The 16,839-nt window shown below is 40.0% G+C and overlaps 1 pseudogene; it reads left to right on the top strand.

Annotated features, from left to right (window-relative positions):
* The first annotated feature begins 362 nt into the window (after nucleotides 1–362).
* On the top strand, nucleotides 363–737 carry LOC120868421 (annotated as a pseudogene).
* The last annotated feature ends 16,102 nt before the right edge of the window (nucleotides 738–16,839 follow it).

Genomic DNA, 16,839 nt, shown 5'->3' with positions numbered 1-16,839 from the left:
GATTTGTAAGCAGTAGTCAACTTTTCCATCTTCTCCATTTTGCCTACATTTGCAGGAAGGCATTAGGTATGACACCATAGAATTATAATTTTAGTTTTGTTATTAACTGATTTTTCAGTTTAATTCAAGCCACATAACCATTTCTGGTCTGTTTTTTCCTCTGTCAAATGAGGCATTCCATCATCCCAAAGATACTGGAAGGAAAAGATCCAATAGTGGGTATCAAAATGTTTAGAAAAGGCAAAGTAAGATACTACTCAGATATAAAGCACTAGCAAGGCATGAGCGTGTTATGTAGACAACGCTTGTTGTCTCACATAAAAACCTAACTAATGGGTTGCAGCTGCTCTCCCAGTTTCACTATGCTGCCCAAGGACAAGAAGAAGAAACATGCCGGAAACATGGTAAAGAAAGACAAACCTCCAGTGAAAATATCTGGGGGTAAGGCCAAAAAGAAGTAGTAGTCCACAGGCAAAGTCTGGGACAAGCTCAATAACCTAGTCTTGTTTGACAAAGCAAATATGACACAACTCTGTAAAGAAGTTCCCAACTTTAAGATTATAACTCCAGCTGTCGTCTCTGAGAGACTGAAGATCCGTGGTTCCCTGGCCAGGGCAGCCTTTCAGGAGCCCCTTAGTAAAGGACTTATTAAACTGGTTTCAAAGCACAGAGTTCAAGTACTTTACGCCAGAAACACCAAGGATGGAGATGCCCCAGCTGCTAGTGAAGATGCATGAACAGGGCCGACCAATGTTACATTTTGAAAAAAAGAAAAAGCTTTATTAAATAAAAAGATAACTCATAAAAGTTGCCTTTTTGTCACAAAGACATTAAGACATATTTATTTTATTTTACTCTAAAATCTTCTTTTAAAACTCCTTAAGTTCTCTTTTCATTAAACAATCTCCCTAATAGTCTCCCAGGTAACACAATCAAGATGCAATTTAGAAAACAAGTGATTATAAACACTTAATATTCATTTACTTCTTCCATCCTGTCATTTGTTATTGTAGCATTTATAGCTTTAAATATTAGTCCCATCTTATTTAGAACAACATTGGGAAGCACTGCTCATTTATCTATTTAAGAAAGGCAATTTGGAGGAGGGGTAGCTAGAGTGATAGCAATTTGTCATTAACAGCAGTTCTAATTAAATAACCTCATCTACACACGACTGCACTCACCATCTTGTGCATTTTCCCTAAGACTAAGTATCTTCTAAACCATAATAATCCACCAGATCAAAAATTCAGCTGCTTATGAAAGTGAGAAAATAGTGATTTACATGTTACACTTTAAAAGCTTCATCAAAGCTGTAATAATTTTGTTGGATAAACAATGTGATTCTTGAAATTAATAAGAATTTATAAATATGAACAATATGTACCCCGAGGAGAATATGATTTAACAAGGAACTGATAAATCATGTTGGGCAAATAATCTGCATACTAAAATCTGTGTAATGGAGACAGGAAATTAAATATTGAAACGTGTAAATAATACACAGTTTGGTGTGTTGGGTCTTTCTCCTCCCCTTAGTCGGGTTAAATCCCAGCTTCACAATAACAGACGTCCCAGTGCAGGTCCTGGTCATTTATAAAAGAAAGAAAACAGAGTAAATTGACACGGATCCCAAACACAGATTCACACTAGGCAGGAAATAGAAAGTGGTTTCATTAAGCTCCATTTGGAATAGCTATCTGGTAAAGAATGGAGGAAAATAGCTGTGGAATTTTTTTGTAGACTTCCAAATCTGCATTTGGAGCTCTTTCCTCTCAATTGAATAAGTGTCTTTGAAAATTGGAATCAATGTTGCAGGTCCAAAAGACCATGGTGATATGGAACTCAATGAAAATACTGCCAAGGCTAAATTAATTAGAATATTTATATAGGACCTGAAATCTGTAGACAAGTGTTTTTGGTAGGCCATTCAGAAAGATCTTACCAGACCTAGGTAACTAGGTGGCAAAGTCATCAGACATCACTTTCTTCTTCATGATAATTATTTCTGGTTGGAGAAAACCTAAAAATTCTTCCCCAGTCTGCACAGGGCATGGTGCAAGTACAGATGCAAGGCATGGTGCAGGGAGGCAAAAACTTTCTGAAAGATTGGGCTGCCAAGACTGATAAATGTTAGCCAAGCATGGAGCAGTTACATGCACTTTAAGGAGAGGAAACAGCATAAGCAAGAATCTGAAGGGACGAAGCTTATGTGCCAAAGCATAAATAAGAGCTACAAAATGTTTGAAAATAAAACCTTAGGAGAACAGGAGGCAAAATTACCTATGCTTGTATTTTCTATGCTAAGAATTTTAGAAAATTTTAACCTGAATGCATTGAAGAACAGGCTTAAAGAAGATATGAGTAATATTGGCAAAATGTATAATTGACAAACAGTTGGTATCCTGAATATATAAAGAACACACACCAATCAAGAAAAAGACAATCCAGGTGAAATATGGACAAAAGCTACAGACAGGCAATTTCCAGAGTATAAAGCCTAAATGATTACAAAAAGACACTTACAAAGATGTTTTGTTTGGTAGTAATCAGGAAAATGCACATTAAAACATAACAAGGTACCATTTTAAATCCATCAGACATAAAAATGTGACAATGCCAAGTATAATGAAACATGGAGCAGTCAGAACTCTCATACACTATTAATGTGCATACTGGTATAACAGTCTACAGAAAAAGCAACAGTTAATAAGAGTTTAAGATATCAATACCATTTGATCCTATGTTCCCCTCCTTGTAATATATCTTGGAAACGTCTCACATCATATATAAATATATGTAAGTACCATTATAGTAGCAGTATTTATATTCAAAAAATATAAATCACTTAAACATCAACAGAAATTAAAAAATGTGTGGCATACTCAGAGTGAAATATTAAACTGCAATGAAAATGAACTGGAGCCACATATATCAAGGGTGAAATCTCCTAAAATAAAATACTGAGGGAAAAAAAGAAAAACAAGTTGCAGAAAGATATATACCTTCTGATGCCAGTCATATAAACTTGTAAAACATGCAACATAATAATCTATACTATTCAGAGATGCATATGTATGCAGTACAATATAAAGACAGACATGGGATGTGGGAATGATCATTGCCACACTTCACAGTAAATTGTTTTACAAGGTAGGAACAAAGACCCTGAGAGTTTCTGCTTTTTATGGTAATATTTTATTTCTAAAGCACAGTGGTAGAGATATGAGAGCTCATTATACTATTTTTTGTACACATACATGGAATCTAAAATATGACATAAATGCACTTCCATGAAATAGAAACGGACTCCCAAAGAGAAGAGACTTGTGGTTGCCAAGGGGGTCGGGGGGCTGAGAGAGGGAAGGACTGGGAGTTTGGAATTAGCAGATACAAACTATTATATAGAGGATGGATAGACAACAAAGACATACTGTGTAGCATAAGGAGATATATTCAATATCCCATAATAAACCATAATGGAAAAGATATATTAAATATATAATATATATTTAAGCAAAGACTCATAGCCCTGCACTTTCCAAAGAGGATTCAGCAAGACACTAACTTGACCTGGACTTGAGTCTCAAAATTAACTCAAGAATTCTATATTCAAAAATATCCACAAATGGTTAAATTTGGCAAAAGAGACACAAACTTAAGAGATGGAAAACAAAACCGACAACTCAATTAAAAAGTAATACTAAGTTCCCTATGGGGGCAGGGATGGGGACATAATTTAACCTTTCAATCCCTTGCTCCATATTTATTATGTGGTGATAATAATACAGGAGATGTTTGAGGATTAATAAATTCATTTCTCAAGCTTTGTAGATAAAACTGTGCTCCATAAGTACTTTAAGAACTATGAAATGGTTTATTTATGCCAGTGTCCTATTCAGCCATTCCGTAAACCTTATCTCCCAGTTCTGGGTTTTGAGATGAATATGGGGTCTTTCAAATAACTGCTAGTAACCTTTGAGGATTATGCATTTTAAGCACTGGTTCACAATGAATATGTGACCGGATATATGTCACACAAGAGAAAGTCAAAAATATAATCCCTGAGAGGTTAACAACACAAATTGTATTTAGAGTTTCAATTTGCTACAGTAATTTCAAACACTTTAGTATAAGTGACTTTGGCCTTCATACCCAGTGTTTGCCAATACAAAGACATCCTGATTATGGGTCTATTAGAAATAAGTTATGGTTTGAACTAGAAGGCAGTAAACAAAGTTGTAAAATTCAATGGAAATATATACACTATGCTCTTCATAAAGATAATTAAAGAAGTTTTTCAATAGTTTTCCTAGAAGCAAGCAATGAAGTGTTAGTCACTGAGTCATATCCAACTCTTTGCAACCCCATGGACTATAGTCCACTGGGCTATTCTGTCCATGGAATTCTCCAGACAAGAATACTGGAGTGGGTTGCCATTTCCTCCTCCAGGGGATCTTCCCAATCCAGGGATTGAACCCAGGTCTTTTGCATCACAGGCAGATTCTTTACCATCTGAGCCACCGAGAAGGCCCTAGAAGCAGGTAATGGTTTATCCCAATTCATCCACACTTTCTTGCCTAGCCTCCTTCTGGGATAAAAGAGCACAAAGTTGGAAAAAAAAGTTGGCCCTTTTTCAATAAAATCAATTTTGAACCAAAAATTCTGGCAATTTTATGATAATTTTAGATGTGTTCATTCATCCCACAATTATGTACAAGAGGAATGCTTTTTATACTTGTCTTTTAGCAGTCATATTAATACTTATGGTTAGGTACTTACTAGTATTCTAGGTACTTACTATATATATTCTCATTTAATCCTCACAACACCACCTAGGAACTATCACTGTCCACATTTTATAGGTGAGGAAACTGAGGGCAAGAGAAATTTAGGAAATTTAAGAAATTACTGTGGCCCAAGATTCCACTACTGGTAACTGGCCTAAATGGGTGTTGAACCTCCTTTTCAACCATGATGCACATGGTTTTAACTTGATTCACAGCAACAAGTACAAAGTGTACACTGTGATGGGTTCTACAAAGAAAACATATGTGGTCTTAAGACAGACTAAATGAGATTTAAACCAACCCAGCAGTAGGAGACACTTGAGCTGAAATCCGAAAGATGACTAAGACTTTATTCGAGAGAGACAAGAATTCCAGGGAGCAAGAAGAAGAAATGACAAGGGCCCTGTGGCAGGAAGGTAGGGCTAAAGGCAGAGAAGAGAAATGAGATCACTGGGGTAGAGATGAGACATTGAGGAGAGATTGAGGGAGAGCAGAGATGCCAGACAACACAGAGCATCCATACCATATGAAGGAGCTTTGTCTGTTAAGATCAGTAGGTAGAATAGCACTGGAGGTGTTTAACAAGGATGGGAGGGAGTAGGAGGCTCACATGAGCATATCCACTTTTTGAGATGATCTAGACTCTAGAACGGGCTTCCCAAGTGGCTCAGTGGTAACGAATCCATCTGCCGATGCAGGAGATGTGGGTTTGACCCCTGGATCAGGAAGACCTCTGGAGGAGAAAATGGCAACCCACTCCAGATTCTTGCCTGGGAAAATTCCATGGACAGAGGAGCATGGTGGGCTATAGTCCACGGGGTTACAAAGAGTCAGACACACCTAAGCACAAACACACACACATACACACAGAGAGAACAGACTGAAAGGAGTCCAGAAAAGATGTCTGAGGCTATTAGATTGGTTCAGTTCAGTTCAGTCGCTCAGTCACGTCTACCTCTTTGCAACTCCATGAACTGCCACACGCCAGGCTTCCCTGTCCATCACCAGCTCCCGGAGCTTGCTCAAACTCACGTCCATCGAGTCGGTGATGCCATCCAGCCATCTCATCCTCTGTCGTCCCCTTCTCCTCCTGCCCCCAATCCCTCCCAGCATCAGAGTCTTTTCCAATGAGTCAACTCTTCGCATGAGGTGGCCAAAGTACTGGAGTTTCAGCTTTAGCATCATTCCTTCCAAAGAAATCCCAGGGCTGATCTCCTTCAGAATGGACTGGTTGGATCTCCTTGCAGTGCAAGGGCCTCTCAAGAGTCTTCTCCAACACCACAGTTCAAAAGCGTCAATTCTTGGGCGCTCAGCTTTCTTTATAGTCACATGCATAAGTGACTATTGGAAAAACCACAGAGTTGACTAGACAGACCTTTGTTGGCAAAGCAGATTGGTTCAGGTGAGAGATAATGGTGGTGACCTCATCAAGGAGCTGCTGGTAGGGATGGCAGGGAACTGGCACAACTGAGACCTACTTAGGAGATGAAAAGCAACAGGGTTGGGAAAAGGGAAGAAAGGAAGAGATCAAGGACCGGCAACTCTCAGGTTTCACTCATGTACAGTCTGAATCTTATACAACGTGCACCAACTACGGGCTGATGGTTACATGATTCTCAAAGTAAAAAGCAGGGCCTCAGGAAAAGTTAGCCCCTGGAGTCAGGTTTGTGGTTTCCCCATATATCACAACATAAAACGTAAAAAAAACTTACTAGAGAAGGTTAGGGGCTGCAAAACATCCCCCAAAGGCACCTAAGGGCTTTGACTGAGAACTTCAATCATTCACTTAAAAATCAAATAGCTTTGGTTTTAGAAAACAGATATTTTTCATGAATAGGGTAATATGGTTTTGCTCCAGGCATCATTTCAAACATTCTCTGGAGAAGTACTTCTGAGCCTGTTTGCATCTCTAAAGAACCAATGAGATCTGTGCCCTCTCCACCCCACCACGTGGGCTGAATGGGATCTCAAGGACCCAAATCCTTTCTTTCATGACTGTCCAGGACTCTTCTCTGGGCCTGATATCAAAAATGTTCACCCCACACATAGTGGGCAGGACATTTCTCAATGTCACACTGAGGGGAGCCCACAGTGTACTATCTAACCAAGAAACCAACTTAAAGATAGCTTCTTTCATTCAGAAAGTGGTTATAGTGCAAGTCTAATACAGAGCAGGTTATCTTGATTCCAAGCAGCTAAGCCAAGTCCTGTCTTCAGGTACAAAGATATACAATTCAAGTCAGTGGCAATTAAGGCAGCACAATCCTCTAGAGTCTTATGGCTAGTCCAGAGCATTTCTCTAGCTTCTATTTAGTTTTTGTTGCTTCAATTTCCTTATCTGCACAATGGGTATAATAACAGTCACTGAGAATTGAAAGAAGTAATCAATGAATGATACACTGTCTCCAGAATATGTTCTTCATAAATGTTCATCATTATGATTATGCCCCATCTGATATTCAGAAAATTAGGTGAGAACATAGATGTCAGAGAAAAGATAGCCCTTAGCTACAGGCGTTTCGGCCTTCTCTGGTGGCTCAGTGGTCAAGAATCCTCCTGCAAACAGGAGACACAGGTTCAAGATGTGGGTTCAAGATGCGGTCCAAGTCATGGGTCGGGAAGATCCCCTAGAGCGGGAAATGGCAACCCACACCAGAAACATGCCTGGGAAATCCCATGGACAGAGGAGCCTGGCGGGCTACAGTCCATGGGAATGCAAAAGGTAGGACACGACTTAGTGAGTAAACCACTACCACCACCATAGGAATGTCACATTCTAGTGAAAGAGACAGGGACCAAAGGAAGGCATGTAATGAGGAAAATCAGTGGAAAAACCTTGCCAGGCCCCTAACCCTCTGTCCCCTTGCTCCTCACAGTTTTTCATTATGCCAGTCCTAGGAGGGTCCTGGCACAAATCTGCAGAAGAAAATTTGAAGAACATTAATCTTGTTAAAAAAATAAAATTCTGGACAATGCATCCAGAGGCTCTTGCCTAAGCACCTGATGAGACAGATCACTAAACTTGGCTGTCTCATGCCACCATTCCACAAATGCAAGGGTCACAAATCTCACCTACACACAAAAGGACATTTTTATTTGTTGTTGTTATTCAGTCACTAAATCAGTGTCCAACTCTTTGCAACCCCATGGATTGCAGCACACCAGGCTTCCCAGTCCCTCCCTATCTCCCAGAGTTTGCTCAAAATCATGTCTATTGAGTTGGTGATGTTATTTAACCATCTCATCTTCTGCTGCCCCATTCTCCTTTTGCCCTCAACATTTCCCAGCATGAGGGTCTTTTCCAATGAGTCAGCTCATCCCATCAGGTGGCCAAAGTATTGGAACTTTACCTTCAGTATCAGTCCTTCCAATGAATATTCAGAGTTGATTTCCTTTAGGACTGACTGATTTGATCTCCTTGCTGACTAAGGGACATTTGCATTGAGGAAAGGATAAAATGAGATGTTAAGTGAACAGCCATTGAAAAATAAGAGCAATTAACCCAGTGTCCATCTAGTAAAAGCTATGGTTTTTCCAGTAGTCATGCATGGATATGACAATTGGACCATAAACAAAGCTGAGTGACGAAGAATTGATGCTTTTGAACTGTGGCATTCGTGAAGACTCTTGAGAGTCCCTTGGACTGCAAGGAAATCCAACCAGTCCATCCTAAAGGAGATCAGTCCTGGGTGTTCATTGGAAGGACTGATGCTGAAGCTGAACCTCCAATACTTTCACCACCTGATTCTAAGAACTGACTCACTGGAAAAGACCCTGATGCTGGGAAAAAGCAAAGGCAGGAGGAGACAGGGACAACAGAAAATGAGATGGTTGGATGGCATCACCAACTCAATGGGCATGAGTTTGAGAAAGCTCTAGGAGTTGGTGATGGACAGGGAAGCCTGGTGTGTTGCAGTCCATGGGGTCGCAAAGAGGCGGACACAACTGAGCGACTGAACTGATACTGAACTGATATTAGGCTTCTCTGATGGCTCATCAGGTAAAGAATCTGCCTGCAAGAAAGGAGATGCAAATCAGTGTCACAAAAAGATGGACACAACTGAGCAACTAAGCACCTACTACATGCTCTGCAATGTGTAGATGAATGCAGAGCAGAATGAGTTTACACGAGGTCCCAGTTTGAGGGCAAAGAATGGTTTTTCTTTGGGTGGAACAAGGAATAGCAGTTTGCAAGCTTAACAATAAAGGCAAGATAAAATGATAAATGATGTAGCTGAGGTGATCGTTTGATAGGATTTTAGAGCAATTAGAGAACAATAAGGATAATGCCGTCTGTCCTTTTTAAAGGACAGAGTTGGGTCAAGAAAGATGATCCAATGGAAATTAGAGGCTGTTCCAGGGTGCAAACAATCTGAGTGATGAGCCAAAGGTGGAAACAAGGAAGGCAAATTTGCAGGAAACTGGAGTGTCTATTGTGAATCTTAAAAACTTACACATAGCTTTAAAGAAATTTAATTCTTGAAACCTTCACTTAATCATACTTTCATTTCATTGCTTATATTTCAGAGCAGGCATGACTGCATATGGGCAAACGGAGACCAAAAGTTCATTTCCAAAACTAAGGCAAGTAGTACAGTGGAAACAAAGGTCTAAAGCCTGGTTAGATATTCACTTTCTCATTTCTAATCTCCTCTTGGATATCATGTTCTCAGGTTCCATGAGGAAAACAGGAAGAACTCTCTTTTATTTCTTCCAAGAACTAAAAGAAAGCAGTCAGGGGTCCCAAAATGTAGGCAATTGGAATTGAGCTAAAGATTTAGTCTCTCCCATGTTTCTAAGGAGGAGAGTGAAAGAGCCAGCTTAAAACTAAATATTAAAACAATTAAGATCATGGCATCCAGCCCTATTACTTCATGGCAAATAGAAGGGGAAAACGTGGAACTCGTGACAGATTTCCTCTTCTTAAGCTCTAAAAGCACTGCAGATGGTGACTGCAGCCATGGTATCAGAAGACAATTGCCTCTTAGCAGGAAAGCTAAGACAGTATGTTGAAAAGCAGAGACATTACTCTGCCAACAAAGGTCCATTTAGCCAAGGCTATGGTCTTCCCGACGGTCATATATGGTTGTGAGAACTGGACCATAAGGAAGGCAGAATGCCTAAGAATTAATGCCTTTGAAACCTGGTGTTGGAGAAGACCCTTGGACAGCAAGGAGATCAAACCAGTCAATATTAAGGGAAATCAACCCTGAATACTCATTGGAAGGGCTGATGCTGAAGCTGAAGCTCCAGTATTTCGGTCATCTGATTCGAAGAGCCGATTCGTTGGAAAAGTCCTTGATGCTGGGAAGGATTGAGGGCAGAAGGAGAAAAGGGTGTCAGAGGATGAGATGGCTGGATGGCATCACTGATGCAACAGACAAGAATTTGGGCAAACTTCAGGAGATAGGGACAGGGAGGCCTGGCCCACTGCAGTCCATGGGGTTGCAAAGAGTCAGACATGACTGGATGACTGAACAACAACAATGTTCCTGAAAGAATATTTTTCTCCTGATAACCAAGCATGTGCATTGTCATAGCTAACTTAAAGGTCACATCTTCTGACCTTTAGAAAAATACAGTTTAGTGTTGAAGTCTGCTCTAGCATCTACTACATGCTTGCCCTCTGAGTCTTTAGCTTCCAATGACATCACCAAATATTTGCACACTGCCTCAAATGATGGTGTTGCCAGACCGTTCCACTCAATGGCAGTCTCAAAAGGCCATTTTGCTTATTAAGACTGTCCTTATATATTAGCTTCCCTAGTGGCTCAGACGGTAAAGAATCTGCCTGCAATGCAGGAGACCCAGGTTCAGTCCCTGGGTTGGGAAGGTCCCCTGGAGATGGGAATGGCAACCCACCCCAGTTCTTGCCTAGAGAACCCTCATGGACAGAGGAGACTGGTGGGCTATATTCCATGGGGTCACAAAGAGTCAGACATCAGTGAGCCACTTTCACTTTTATATATGAGCATCCTTCAATATTGAAAGTGCTTCCTTTCTAGACGCTTTTTCAACAAATTTGAAAGGTAGTTGCTCAAGGTGACTAAGTGGAATTTCAGCAAGTCAGTGAATGACAGGAAGCCAATCCTTACTGATAAAGATCCACTTCAAATTAACAATATGCCACAAAAGTAGACAAGAATTGTTCTGGCTTTAGCTGGCAGATATGCTCAGGTGGTAGTCAATCTCTGGTCAGACCTGGCAAACCAAATGAATCCTGCCACCTGAAAATCACTGAAGGCTTGTTTTCATGGAAAGCTCTGTGACTGAGCAGAGATCCGGGAAATACAAATGCATTTGTGTGAAAAGCAGTGGTGACCTATGCCTGAGGGCCTCACACACACAATCAGTTAGGACCCTCATCTCCCAAGTGCCTTCAAATGGTTAGAAATTATGCAGGCTAGGCCATGTTGCAGCCTCATCAAAAATAGACTTGCACATTTTTTCCCCTGAGGTCACATGTTAGGTCACCCAACATAAGGAACAATGCACAAAGCCATCCAAAGCATCAATTCACCCCATTTATATGTGGCCCATGATGGATGGATGAGGAGAGACTAAATGAGACCCCTTTCTCAGAGGCTAACATAAGTTACAGTTCCACTTACACATCAAGCCTAAGTATAACACTAATATATACATGGATCCTGCATTTTTAGAAGAGGTGAGGGGGAAGGATTTCTAATAATATGCTACTGCATACAAAATTTATCTAAGTAAATAATTATTTTTAAACCTAAGATTTAGGCAGTTTTACTATTCCACATTATGCTAATGTTTGACAATTACTAAGTGTGGGTATCAGCCAGCGATTTTTTTTTTTTTTTAAGTTTAATTTAAAGCAATTTGACACGGAAAGGTTATTACTTTAGTTGCCAATAAAAGCTGTACTTTTAACATAAGTGTACAGTAGGCCCTAGGGTATGTGACTATTATCTTTTCTGCAATTATGTGGTGTTCTACATAAATGTTAAAAAAAAAAACTTAGAAATATCAAAAGTACTAACTTAGATACAATATGAAAGTTCAATAGAAAGAGAACAGAAAAATCCGATTATTTTAGATACAACATGGGTTGAGGTTTCCTCCTAGAGGTTATATTGGGATTAGCACCAGCTGGCTTTGAATAAATTAATTCAAAGTATATCTTAAAAACACACACTTAGCAACCAGAATATCGATTTTATGAACATTCTGTCTTGAGATGCAGTTGTTCAATTTCACAAGCTAAATGCCATTAACAGTAAGAGCAAGTCTCTGAACCAATTAACCTATTTTCTGGAGTTGCTGTGCCACCAAAATAAGAAGAACATTTCTCAGATGCTGTTTGCCATCCCAAGCTTTCATATGGCCCCGAGAAAAGAAAATAATTTATTGCCAGTAATTGGGTAATCTAAACCTTTTCTCCTCCCTTGATCTCTTAGCAAGATAGGACTTGAACAAAACAACATACTAATATTTTGTTCTTAAAAAGACAGAAGGCAACCCAACGCCAGCTCACCTCTTTTCACCTCTTTGCATTTATCTTTGAGGTGCTCAGATTTAACTAATGGGGGAAAGTCAAGGAAAAGCGGCTAGAAAAGAATTTAATCAATAGTGCCTGTCAATTTTTCATTATTATGGGATACTCCCTTCCTATAATAGGAAATCACTCAAGAAAAGTAAGGCCAGCAAAGACAGGGACATTCGCCCAGCCATCTGCTTAATAGGAATATTTAATCCATCAAAGGAGGCCCAAGGGGCACCCCCAGAGACAGAGATGGGGCTGGAGGAAGCCAAGTTGCACACTCTGGCTTTGAAGACTCACCCATGGGAGCAAAAGTTATGTGGACAAATATTTTTTTTAAATCCTGTGTCTATCATGACTATTATTATTATTAACAGAACATTTCTGGAGAACAGACTTCTCTATAAGCACTGACTAAACTCTTTAAAAGCATTGCCTTATTATCCCTTAAATTAACCCAAAGGGGTAGGTGCTGTACTTACACGCATTTTCCCTATGATCATGCCAAGATTCCACTGATACTAGAGGTCATACTGGAAGTCCAACCCCCATGTGTCTGCCTACAAAATTTCCCGCTGTAGGACAGTAATTCAGTCAGCATCAAGCGGAATAAACTCATTGAAACTACTTCTCTGTGTGACTCAGTTTCCCTATCCGTAAACCAGGGATAACTACAGTACCTATGTCATAAATTTGAGAGGATTGTATGCACTGACGCATATGAAACATCTAGAACCTGCTGCATAGTGGACATTCACTAAGAAATGCGAGTTTAGCAGATAACTACTGACTTTCAGCACAACCTATCAGCCTTCTTTAGCAAATGTCTTCTATGCTTCTCTCGGCACTTTGAGAGACACCCACCCCCAAATAAATCAGCCTTCCAGGCACAAGGGTGGAATAAAACTCACATACTGATAGGCTATGCTTCCAAAGAATCCTCAGTAGTAAGCAGTTTGTTTTTTGAAGTATCATCTTTAATTGCCCCAATTCAGTGCAGAGATGTGTTTTTTTTTTTTCATTTAGCAACTTCTATTTTGACTCTTTTTCTCAGTGACCCCAAGGATCTGCTTTTCCCTTTCTGAGATAAGAATTCAGATCACATCAAAGGTTTGTGAGTGAAAAAAAGTCACTTGCTAATGAAGGCATCTAGTTACCTGCCCAGCATTCATCTCCCAGTTCACTGTTGTCGATATAAGTTCATCTCAGATCCAAAAGGATCAGTTCTATTTCCTTATCATCTCTACTTCAATGTGAAAGGAGAATCATATGCCATGGAGAAGTAAGCAGATCTGTGAATAGAAGAGATGAATATAATACCTTAGAACAGTTTGACTTCCATCCCATGAACATCCTTTTCATAGTCACAAATTTAAAAAAAAAAAAAAACCTATTGTAGACATATTATTACACACAGCTGCAAAAAAAAAAGAAGCTGAAGCTCAGTAACTCAACCACAGTGACTCATTGGTACCAAGTACAACTGTTGCCTTACCTTCTCCACAAAGCATCCCAATTTAACAGAGAAAAGCCTGGCCAAGGTATACACAAGACTTTCTCTCATTTTGATCTGAACTGTAAACTTTGCTTTCCAACTCTAGTTCCTGCCTCACTTCTATTATGGATGCACCGTGGTTAGCATATGTTATATCTGCCTTCTTTCTCCCTTCTTATAATACAAACCCAGTTTTCCTTCAAAATTATACCTCTTCTGTCATCAGCTCATGAGACTCAGTAGGACTACCTACTCCCAGCTCCAAGTTTGGTCACTTAGAACACATGGATTCTGGCAGAAATGCCTGGTTCAGGGACTAGCATGCAATCCAAGCTTGACTACAGTTCTAGGTCCACTGGAAGCATTAGCAGAGAGAGGTTGTCTTTACCCTAGAGTTATTCCAATCCTAAGACTCTATGTCTACAGCATTTGAAGATCTTAAGTGAAAAGAACCTACCTGCAAATAAAGCCATCAGAGAGGAAAGCAGACCCAAAATAGGAAGAAAGCAACTTTTCTATCAACATTTGAGTCCCTGGATTCAGCCATGCCTGAAGCAATACTACTCCCTACACTCTTTAGTTATGTGAGCCAGTAAAACCCCATTTTAATTTACATCCAAATGGGATGAGTTTCCTGGCCTTCTCTCTAATACACTCATCCACAAAGGCCTGCATATAGATGTAGACCTGAGGATCTGGAGAAGTGACATGCCCTTGGTTCTCTTTTGATCACTCTTAATATGTCTCTCTGCATCCTCAGGCAGTTTGAATGGTAAATAACGAAGACGATGCATTGCCCAGACCACTCCATTCCTTAAATAGGAAAATCATCTTTCTCTTCTTTTCTGGGCTTGACTGAGTGGGGAATATAACTCAGGTGTTATCTCTGCTAATGAGATCATGCTTCGTTGCTTTACTCGGATGTCGATGGGCTCCACGTGGAAGACAGTCTAGTCCACAAAACTACTCAGGCAATACAGCTGCTTCATTTCAAATCAGGAGTCTATTTCATGCCTATGTGTACATACAAAGAAAAGAGTTTGAGGCTGGATGCCTAGGATGTAAGGAATATGGAGCTTCTCCTATAACTTTATTTGCATCTATTTGGGGAAACTTTCTAAGATCATTTTCTGTCAACTTAAATAAACTACCATTTATTTGCAGACAGGATTATGGGCTGGCAACTGATCACCCTGGATAGCAACACATGGTCCAAAGCCAGGAAGACAAGGTCAGAGGCTGGGAAGGTGGGCTTCATCAGCTTGCTGGGTACTAGCTTTTCACTAGTGGCCACTGAAACATTTCTAAGAAACAGAACGTCGCAGAGACTCAGTCAAGAGGAGAACTTCAGTGTAACAAACCCTAGGAGTCCTCTAGGAGAAAGGCCAGGGCCAGTTTAAGATGGCCTGAAACTCAGAGATGGAACCTTTCAGGCTCAGAGAAAGCAGCTCTACACTGTACCAACTTCTCAGTCAGATCTCCATGGCTTGAATCTGGCCTGAGCCATGAGGTCTGCAACCTTGGGGAAGTTACTTTTATCTTTTCTACGCCTCTATTTTCCCCCTTAATGAACTGAGGTGCCTGGTGTGATCATCACAAGTGTTAAAGGAATGAGCTTCTGCTTGTGTGAAACAGAGGACACGGCTGTGCATATGGAAAATGCTCAATAAACTGGAACTCTGCTATCAGAAATAATCACAGTCAACATAGGTAATTTGAAATACATGGGAAGACTTCACAAACAAGAACAGCTGAAAGCATTCCAGAATGATATGGTACAGGACTTGGGGGCCAGAATTTATTAACAAGTTTTTTCCAGAAGGGACAGGAAAATCCAACCAGAACTGGCAGAACTTCCAAGTCAAACCTACTATGGGTTGGAAGTCTGGGCTTCCTGTTCTAACATCTAACCCAGACAGGGATGAATGCAGCAAAAATAAAAAAAGCCAGGGCAGAGTGCCTGGTGAGCTTTACCAGGCAAGCCAATATGAAGCAAGACCTCAACTACGTTCGGACAAGATTCTGAACAGGGCAAGCTTAGTTCTCTGTCTTTGTATTTATTTTCTTTTACTTTAGTTTCTGAGTAAGAGATCCTTTTGAAAACACTCAAATTTGCTTTGGCTGAAATGAGGAAAAAATTTTTTTCAAACCTGAGACCTGACATAAAGGGAGTGGGGCACCCATAAAGGACAGCTATGAGTCCACAAGACAGAGGTGCCAAGTGTAACTGTAACATCTGAAGATGTGAGAAGAGAGGGAAGGGGAGCCGTGGTCCCTGAACCAGCCTCCTGAAAGGATTTTCTTTGTCAGTACCAGACTCTGCCTCCTTCCATGTTTTTCTTAGTGATAACTGAAATGACCAGCCACACCCCATAAGATTGTCTTGGAAAGTTTCTGGAAATAGTACAGCTGCCATACAAATATATATACATATATTGAAAAGAGATGAGTTTAAGAACTGAAGAGTCAATTCTTAGACATCTGTAAGCAAACCAGAGCTCTTAATATTGTTTTCTTCCTTAAAGTCTAAACAGAAAGTCTGGAGTCATAGACTATGCTTGTGGTTTCACAAGGTAATTGGATTGTGACTTCTTTAAAGGCATATTCCAGTCTAAAGAACTTGTCCAATTGCCGTGCCTCTCATATTAGTCCTTCTCTTATTTGGGGGAACAAGACCATCAAATTAATAGTAACTACACTATGACCTTGAAGGTTGGTGATATGATATAACTCTTTGGGCTTAAAATGGACCCATTAACAATGGTTATGATGAGATTCTTGTTAAAATATTAACAATTATCACATCACTCTTTAAAATTAGGATATGAAATTTACTTTAGAAAAATTAGGAGAGGTTGGATTGGGTAAAGGGAAGGGTGACCTCTTTCAATATATCAGGAAGAGATTCCCAAGAGTGAACTGAATGTAAACACTGTAGTAGAAAATTCGGTCAAGGTAGGAAATCAATCTAAGTCAAATTAGCACCACTGACCATACAAAGGGCTTCCCTGGTGGCTCAGTCGTAAAGAATCCACCTGCCAGTG

This window comes from Oryx dammah, unplaced genomic scaffold, assembly GCF_014754425.2.
Source record: "Oryx dammah isolate SB20612 unplaced genomic scaffold, SCBI_Odam_1.1 HiC_scaffold_9, whole genome shotgun sequence".
Classification (NCBI taxonomy): domain Eukaryota; kingdom Metazoa; phylum Chordata; class Mammalia; order Artiodactyla; family Bovidae; genus Oryx; species Oryx dammah.
This window is presented reverse-complemented; position numbering and strand designations above follow the sequence as displayed.